Here is a 10,190-nt window from a genome sequence, read left to right as displayed (position 1 = left end):
AAAAAAACCAAACAAATAAATTCAAATTATGTATGTCCATCATTGAAGATCTGGAAATAAAGTGATAGGTATCTTCTTCAAAATCTGCTTTACTTATTATTGTTATTTTTGATTCACTTGTCAATAATGCAACGCAAGACACCTTTCTTGTATCATAGTTATTGACCTTAAATATTTTTTGTAATTATTAACATTAACATAAACATTAAACAATATATAGGTATATTTTTGAACTGTAATAATTGATTTTAACAGAAGGTTAAAAAAATAATTAAAATATATATATTTTTTTTTTGATTCAATTAATCCATAATAATAATATGTCAAAATAAATTTACCACCCCATAAATGAACTAAAAAATTTGACGCTCCGGGCAACAGGGTACATCACGTCATCACTACATTTGCGGAAGACGGAAGTAGGTATTATGCTTTGACTCATTTTCTTGAACGTTTCAATATTCGATTGCAATTGTCTAATATTAGCAATAATTGCAATATTTAACCATTGACATGTCCAAGCCCCTAGAATCTAGATCAAAGGTGGGCAAGTTAATAAAAATAATTAACTCAAGTTAAGAAGTTAATAAGACATAAGATCGATAAGTTAAAAGTTAACAGTTAACAAATTATAAATTTAACTCGATAAGTTGAAAGTTAATATAGAAAAAAATATTAACCTAACTCAGCTTACAAAAAGTTAATCTATTTTTTTTTAATTAGTATGTAAATCACATAAAGAGTGAATGTGTCTTTCTAGTTTTTAATTTATAAATTATAAAAAATAATTTTATCGAACTTTTATCATAATGTACACAGTTACCCTTTTACTATAACTTTACTATTATTTACTAATTTAAACTATAGTCATCTCAAATTAATAATTTAACAAATATATTTTTTATATCGTTTAGCAATTGAATGTCATTATACGTGAAGATGAGTACATGACTCATGTATATTATAAGTTATATAACATCAAAACATAACAAATGTCAATTTATAATTTAATATTATTAATTTTATTAAAAACATTTATAATTGGAACTCACATAATATATAATTTACAACTTAATAAAATATATTAATATAGGTACACAAAATTATGTTATCAAGAAAAATAACATAAATGTTTGTGCTTTTGTATTGAATTATTTTTATTTTATACTGATATAGTACCTAATATTTATGTATAAACGAAAAATTTTAAAAGGTTTTTAACTTGATGGATTTTTTTAAATCACCTGAGGAAAGCTAAGTTATTTCAACTGTAAATTAAACTAGTTAAGTTCATAAGTTGATTAAAAAATAAACTAACTAGTCAAGTTAAAAAGTTAAAAAAAAATTAACTTTTTAACTAGTTAATAAGCACACCTTTGCTCTAGATAAGTATACACAGAATAAATATGAGACTACTTCGTCCCAACGGCACAAAGTACAAACTGACAATAAATACATTATTGTTTTGGTTTTATAATGATGTGATACTTTTTTGTGTCTTATGTAAGTACACGCAATTTATAGTAGAAAAAATGCTTTGATCTATAATTTCAAGAGTGATTTTTGGTAGCAAATTGGATCTAGTTGGTACTTTTATAGTGATCACTATAGTAAGTAGGTAACTCCAATCGATACCTATACTGTGCAAAGTGTAGATTACCTACATGCCCCTTTCTTTAATTTTACAATTTACAATATAACTTATATGAAGTGAATTGGTTTCCTGAAATGTTATATTATATGCGATATAATATTTCACAGCTACGAGGTCACAGAGAAACGCTTCTACCTCGAGTAACAATTAACGCGTGGATCAATTACCTACACATATAATAATAATATATTAATGCATAAAGACCACTATACTATATTATATACAGGGCATCCAATAGATACATCGACAAACGTTGTACAAATAATATAATGGAGATAAATTATTATGATAATTTAAGAATAACGCGAATTGAAGATTTAATTTAAAATATTTGGTGGATGTTTGGCGTTTGCTCTTTACTGGGCGGGGGACACCCAGCATATACTTTACGTTCAACAGTGCAAGTGGATCTCATGTCAACGCATCATACTTATGCACTATTTGTCAAGTCGTATAGTTCATTCAGTCCCTGATCCTGAGAGCCGTTTTGTTAGGACTTCCACTTATATATTATATATTTAATTATATTAAAATATGTACAGAACGTCAGGACGACCAATAAAGACACGACCGCATACGTTATACAAATATAATGTGTATGTATGAATATATGATATTTAAAGAACAACGTGACTTAAAGTTTTCAATTTCGAATATTTGATATTTATTTTTATTCTTAAGGTGGACTCCTTTCACATAATTGTATAGGTTCAACGGTGCCTGTCTTAATGTAAATTATACTTATATAGTTAATATTCGTCAGGCCGTATAGTTTGTTTAGTATCGCCTGACCGTAGTTTTGCTAGGACTTTCACTTTTGAATACATACAAATATACAATATACGAGTATATATATATTATAATATGAACGCCAAATAAAAACACGGTAAAATTATATACAAATAGAACAAAGATACATGATAATTAAAGAAAAATGTGTACGTGTCTTTTAAGTTTTAAATTTCTGATATTTGGTTAGTGTTTGCTCTTTACTGGACGCCCAGAATAGTTTTTAGTAGAATACGATTAGGAAGTTAGTGTTTCACTGCCTTCCACTCCACTAATATTATACACTTAGTCCAATCGCTTGCGGAAAAACGGAAGCACTTCCGGTATGGAATTTGTTATCAACTCTATGTGTTACACATTAAACTTATACTATACCCATAGTTTTAAAATTCTGAGCGGAGCGATGAATGTATTGGTTTTACAATGATGTGTGTTTTTTTATTTTTGTGTCTGTGTACACGATTAGTAGTCGAAATAATGCTTCGATTTTCAACTTAAGTATCTTGTTCAACGTGAAAGTGCAGAATCTATTTGTTACTTTTGGGAGGTCAACATTTAAAATTTCCAATTGTTTTCCAAATCACCCGGAAAAACAAAATGAAAATTAAGGAAAAACTGGAATATTTACGAAAAATCGGTTTTCGACAAAAACTATTTTGGTTTTTGGTGTTACTCTAAAACAAATGATCATAAATAATGATCATAAATAGGTACATGAAATTTTCACTGAATGTTTATATCAGCCTTTTCTTTACAAGAAAACATTTTCAAAATATTTTGACTTGTTTTGAGCTGTTTACGGATATACTCAGTTTCCAATTTATTTATGTTTTTTTTATTAATGTCACTAAAACTTTTTATGTTGTGTAAAAAAGCTTGCAAATTTAATATAAAGCTCCTAATATATAGTTAAAATGAGATTTAAAAAATATTAAAAATCCTCAATCACAGTTTTTTTTATAAGCATTTAAAGTTTAAATCTTAAAAAAATACGTACGGAAAAAATTACGAAAATTAGCAAATTATTTTGAGTTAAGAATTCATACATTTTTATCTTTTTAAATCTAAGATTTGAAAATGTAGTACAAGATTGGCATAAGTTATAAGTTATATAAGTTTGTCTACCTTTATCAAAAAAAAAAAAAAATGTCCACAAGCAAATCAAATTAAATTTTTATGATCGATTGAAGTTCATATTTTTACAATGGATATCCACTCGGTTTCTCATGTATCGATTTTGTTACTTTGTTGTAATGCAAAAACGAACAACAGTAGATACATGAAAATTTTACTGAACATTTATATTCTCATTTTCAATACACCATCATATTTTGAAATTTTTCTGACTCTTTTTGAGCTGTTTACGGGCATTGTTATAGTTTAATTATTTTGGTTTTTTTTTTCTATAATTGTCAATAAAATGTTATTTTTTGGGTAAAAAAGCGTGAAAATTTAACACAAAGCTCCTGATAAATTGCTTAAATGGCAATTGAAAAATATTAAAAATACATGACCTCATTTTTTTTTTATAAGCATTTAAAATTGGAATTTCGGAAAAATTTATCAAATTAAAAATGTAATAATTATTTTGTAGTTAAAAATTTATAAAATGTTAACTTTTATATCTAAGGACTGAAAATTGAAAACAAGATTCTACGTAAATAAGTTATATTTAAATTACTTTATTCACAATAATATCATAAAATACTCGTATACTTAATAATATCATAGACTGACTGTCTGACTGACCGTTTTCGCTCAGAATCGTTTTTCTTATACAATGATATTATTATATCATTGAATTCTAATTTAATACCATCCATTACCCACTTGAAACCTACTGTACAGCAGAGCGAAATCCACTTACCCACCTTTTAAAAAAAAATTTATTTCAACTTAAGCTTCCTACCGCTGTTGCCGAACGCGCATACTAGTTGGAAGTCTTTTGCCCTTTGGGCTTCCGATAAATGATTTAATTACACTAATGTTTATTAACATACTTATTAGTTACATACGAGTAAATCTTTGTTTCATTTTGTTTTGGGATATTACGATTGTTGTCGTTATCGTAAATTGTGAAAAAGGAGCCTACTCACAGCAATGATCGGAGATCATATAAATTAATCTTAATAGTTTTGAGTACATCATTTCAGCAGTGTGATAAAATGATCGAAACCTTACAAATTTATTAATTTAATGCAAATAAAGGCATTTTTTCGAGTTAAATATTATTGACATTTATTAAAACCTACTCAATAATGGGGTACCTCGATACCTACTGTGACAAAATATTATTTTGTCATGCTGTTTAGTAGGTACACCAAAGACGCAACCGTAGTCCGTACCGTAAATTCCGGTTTTTGAACAAAACCTTTTAAAAATCTACAACGAAACACTAAATGGGTAGAACACGCTTGACGATTCCGTACATTTTGTACCCAAGATTTTAGTGAAATGTTGCCAGATTTTCATAAGATTACGTAGATATTTGACTATATGACATAATTATAGCTTTTTACGTACGTTTTGCGTATTCGTAACTATAGTGAGGGTCCCAAACTCCAAACATATTATGCTTAACATACAACAGTGATACAATCGTTATATATAATACCTATCAGATAAGTTTCTTAACCCTTCTGGCTTCTATTCTATACATCTCATGGTTATATCAATTATCAGTTCTGAAGAAAACACAATAAGATTCTTGCACGTTGTACAAAAATAAGATCAACGTTTAGATCACACAATCAACGAATATTTGATTCACAAAAATATAATCAACAATTTGTAAAAAGTATACTTTGGTATACCTTGCTATCAAATTATAATTATTTGTATACAATTTTATAGGTACAGTAATAATTATTATTATTACTATTAATATAATATTATTAATAATAATTTTATTCAGGAATCATGAAACCAAAACCGATATTTTGATGATGAGGTAATTTTGGTTCCAAATTCCAATTGATACGAAGAGGTATTTTTGGTTTCAAATTCCAATTGATATGAATTTAAAACGAAATCATGTAAATTCTAATTTCCATGTAATCGACAATAGTCAATAAGCCGTATTGAAAGTAGGTATCAAAGTAAATATAGATAGCAGGAATTGCAAAATGAAGGTTCCCCGGAAAAAAAACCCAGATTATTATTCACATCCACATGAAAATACTTGAACAAATATTTTTTTTAACGGTAATTAGTGTAATTACAACATTATTAATATTTAATTACAAATATAGTATATTATAGTACTTATCATTAAAAAAAGGTGGTAAGTGGATGTCGATCAGCTGTACAGTAGGTTAGAAGGGGACTTTTTTTTACTGTTTACCTTTAAACCATAATATCATTGTAAAAGAAAAACGATTCTGAACGTAAACTGACTATGATATAACTAAGTATATTTGATGATATTATTGTGAATAAAGTAATTTATATATGTACCTATTTATGTGGAACATTGTTTTAAATTTTCAATCCTTAGCTATAAAAGTTGAACGTTTAATACATTTTTAACTACAAAATAATTATTATAAATTTTAAATTTGATAAATGTTGTCAAAATTCGAACTTTAAAAGCTTATATGAAAAAAATTGTGCCTATGTATTTTTAATATTTTTCAACTGCTATTGTAACAATATATCAGAAGCCTTGCATTAAATTTTCACGCTTTTTTACCCAACAAAATAAAAAACTAAAAAAATGGAAAACTGACAATGTCCGTAAGCAGCCCAAAAAGAGTCAAAATATTTTCAAAATTGTATGGTGTATAGAAAATGAAAATATAAACATTCAGTAAAATGTTCATGTATCTATAGTTATCCGTTTATGAATGACAATAAAATAACAAAACCGCTACATGAGAAATCGAGTGAATATACCTATTGTAATAATATGAATTTTAAACGCTCATAAAAATTTAATTTGATTTGCTTGTAGAAATTTTTTTTTTGATAAGGCAAACAAACTTATGAGGAATCTTGTATAACATTTTCAAATTTTAAATTTAAAAAGAAAATTTTTTATGAATTTTCAACTGAGCAAAATAATTTGCTAATTTTCGTGATTTGTTCGTATATTATCAAGATTTGAACTTTAAATGCTTATAAATAAAAACTGTGACTAAGGATTTTTAATAATTTTCAAATGTCATTGTAACAATATAGTAGTAGTTTTGTATTAAATTTTCAAGCTTTTTTACCCAACAAATAAAGTTTTATTAACATTCGTAGAAAAAAAAGACTAGTTAAAATGTTTCTAAACAATTCGAAACAAATCAAAATATTTTGAAAATTTTATCGTGTATAGAAAATGCAAACATAAACGTCCAGTGAAAATTTGATGTATATACGTTTTTCCTAAATTTTTATGTTGTTTTTCCCGGCGCTTGTGAAAACTATTGGGAATGTTAAATTTTGACCTCCCCAATGCACCAACAATATTCTCTATATACCATCGAACAAGATACTGAAGTTGAAATATAAATTTAAATAAATATAGTTCATTTTAGTCTATGTATGGAATAAGATATATTATATAGTACATCAGACGTGCATCAGCTTGGGTGGACACGGGCCACCTAAAAAAAAATTGAAATATATATTTTTAGATTCATTCAATTGTTGTATACAAATTTTGTTTCGGCGCAATTGGCCCATGCCTCCCGTGGAAGCTGGATTCTTAGGGCCATTCTTACAATGTCCGGTTAAAGTTAACGGACACTTAACCGGACATTGTAAGAACGGCCCATTTTTAAGGAATTAAAGTATTTACTAAGTGTTTACTTAATACTAATCACGGGTCCCTGGTCAACTGAAAATATTATTGTTTAACAATCAGTATAGTTTTTGAGGAATCGATGTTTCCGTGAGACCGTGACATGGCTAATAGGTAGCTACTCGGTGGGACTAGGATTATAGTTTATTTATTGGTATCTGTACATATATAATTATATTATGTAGTAAATGACATTCGATGACTTTGCTAGAATACCATATTATTATAAGAAAGCGAGAGTATAGATCAAAGGTGAAGACTAGGAATAGAACAAAACTAAGATTAGTCGGTCATCTTCATAACAAGCTATATAATTTAATTAGTACTAAGTCTTTTAATTTGTTCTATGACTATTATTCTAGTTTATACTATTGTAATTTATATATTTTACCTATTTATTATTTTGTGCTTGCCGGAGCCATATGCTAATATATAACAAGCTAACTAAAATGGTATTTTTTAAGTAAAAATAAACCATATTAAATAAATTGATAAGGAAACCTGTCATTGTCATTTCACATTTACCAATACTGTTATCAATGTATTATTGTATTGACATTTAAAATTTAACTATTAAAAATATTAATACGGATATTTCCATATTTGTTCTAAAAATAAAGTTTGAAAAATGAGTGATCAAAAATTTTGATCTCTAATGAAAGCCACTAATCACTGCGTCAACAGCATATTGTTCTAGAGTTATTATAATATTCTAGGCTTTAGCTATTCGTTTTAAATAATTTAAAGAATGCGTAGAATGCAGCATAGCTCATAACAACACCAAAGAATATGTTAAATTAGCAAATTCAATGATAAATCATGAATGAAAAACGATTCAGAGATAAGACGATACGTCAGCCAATGTTTCTAGAATATTTTAATATATATAGGTAATAAGATATTGCTAATAGTAATTTATTTTTCAATTAGTAATACAGTAATTTTAACAAATTTTTAACAAAAACAAATTGCAAACCTATATTATTAATAAATCATTATAATATTATTCCTTATAAATGCCACTACTTATTACCAGTTATTAGCTTAGGTTTTATAACCACAGGTCTAACTAGACCTTAAAGTTAGGGGGTTGGGGCTTCAGCCATAATTTTTTTATAATAAGTATTTTAAGTGAGGGCTCTGCTCCCCACACCATTCAAACACGTTACATTAATTGATCATAAATGTTATGTTAATGTCAGTGCCGTATATGGTATGGGGAGAGATAAAACTGATAATTTAGTTCATATAATGCCAAATTTTTAAAATTGGTTAATATTGTTAAATATGCAGTTAGAACATGTGTAGACGTTGGACGTACTTTTTCATTATACAAACATATTTAAGTAACAGACGATATTATATATATTATAGTTTTCAAGTAAACAATTTAGAAATATATATAATTATAACATTTAATTTAGAAAAATAATATATTTTAGTTTTTAAATACTTTTTTATAGGTGCCTAATTATTTGAAATAATTCTGTAATTTGTAAATGTCCATCATGTTATTTAAGTACCTAAGTAATTAACAATTTTATAATATTTTATAGGACATTTTATGATTTTATTATGTAATTTTAATTTTGATATATTTTCATTGCAATGTTGACATATTATATTTAATACCTAAGTGAAATTTTCCCATAATTTTAACACAATTAAATCAGGTCTTTAATTACAATCTATGGAGTCGAATTTTGTTTGTTAAATGACTAATGTCATATTATGTTTGCCATCGTACTATGTCGACTATAATACTATGTATTATGTGAAGGGTTTAAAAAATATTTCTATACGAAAAACTTACTACGTAAGTGACAAATTATTTTGACATGTGTAGCGGCTCATACCATCATTCTTCAATGGATTCGATGGACAATTCACCCAAACAAAAAATAAAATTTTAGTTGACCAAGCAGTTCAGATACGAATACAAAAAAAATGAAATATTGCATAAACTGTGATCGAATTACAAGCGAGTGCACTAATGCACAACTACAAAGTAAATTATTGAACATTGAAGTGAGTGATATTAATAACACAATAATTATAAAACAGACGTCACGTCACTTCGTTATGCACGATTAATATGAACACATATTATATTATTAATATATAAATTGTAGACCACAATACCTCCAAGATCGGTAATCACTCACAAAGAGTTACACGGGCAGCTAGTATAAACAATAAAATACGCAGTAACGAAAGTCCCTAATAGATTAATAGTATACAATAATATACAAGTATTCGTGATTCTAACAAATTCTGTCAATTTTATTAAAAAAATTGGGCATGTAAATTTACAACATTTTCTTTTTTTTTTGTAAGCGTTTGTAAAATTCATCAAAATTACGAAAATTTGAAAGTTATTTTGTTGGTAACTAGTTAAAAATTCATAAAACCTTGGGATCAAATTTAAATATAAGAGACCTCATAAGTTTTTTTACTGGAAATTAACAACAAAAGTTTAAAATAAAGCCTATCGTACTTTATTAATTATAAGCGTTAAAAGTTCAAATTTAGAACAATTTAGGTATGTTTATTCATTTAATTTTTAAATATATTTTTGTAATTATGTTATAATTCAAAACATATTGACAAATGACATAGTATAAACTTGGATGTGCCACTATAACCGACAACCGATTGGAAACTACGCGAAAGAAAAATAATCTTTATGCTTTACGTCTTACGATGCGTGCAGATAAAGTCTGATAAACAAATACTTACGATTAAACACACGTAAGATCTCGCGTACTGTAAGCCCATGAGATTGCCTAGATAATAATCTTACTTTTAAATTTAATAAGAGGTCAATTCACTCAAATTTGTTAAGCCAACTGTTCTGCTAAGCGTACAATTTTCTATGTTACGCACTTGTAAGACGGGGACAACAGATGTGGTTGTAACGTGCTTCTAATATGTTTATTTCACGATGAACAGTATTAC

Source organism: Acyrthosiphon pisum, chromosome A2 (genome assembly GCF_005508785.2).
Source record: "Acyrthosiphon pisum isolate AL4f chromosome A2, pea_aphid_22Mar2018_4r6ur, whole genome shotgun sequence".
Classification (NCBI taxonomy): Eukaryota; Metazoa; Arthropoda; class Insecta; order Hemiptera; family Aphididae; genus Acyrthosiphon; species Acyrthosiphon pisum.
Note: the sequence above shows the minus strand (reverse complement) of the source record.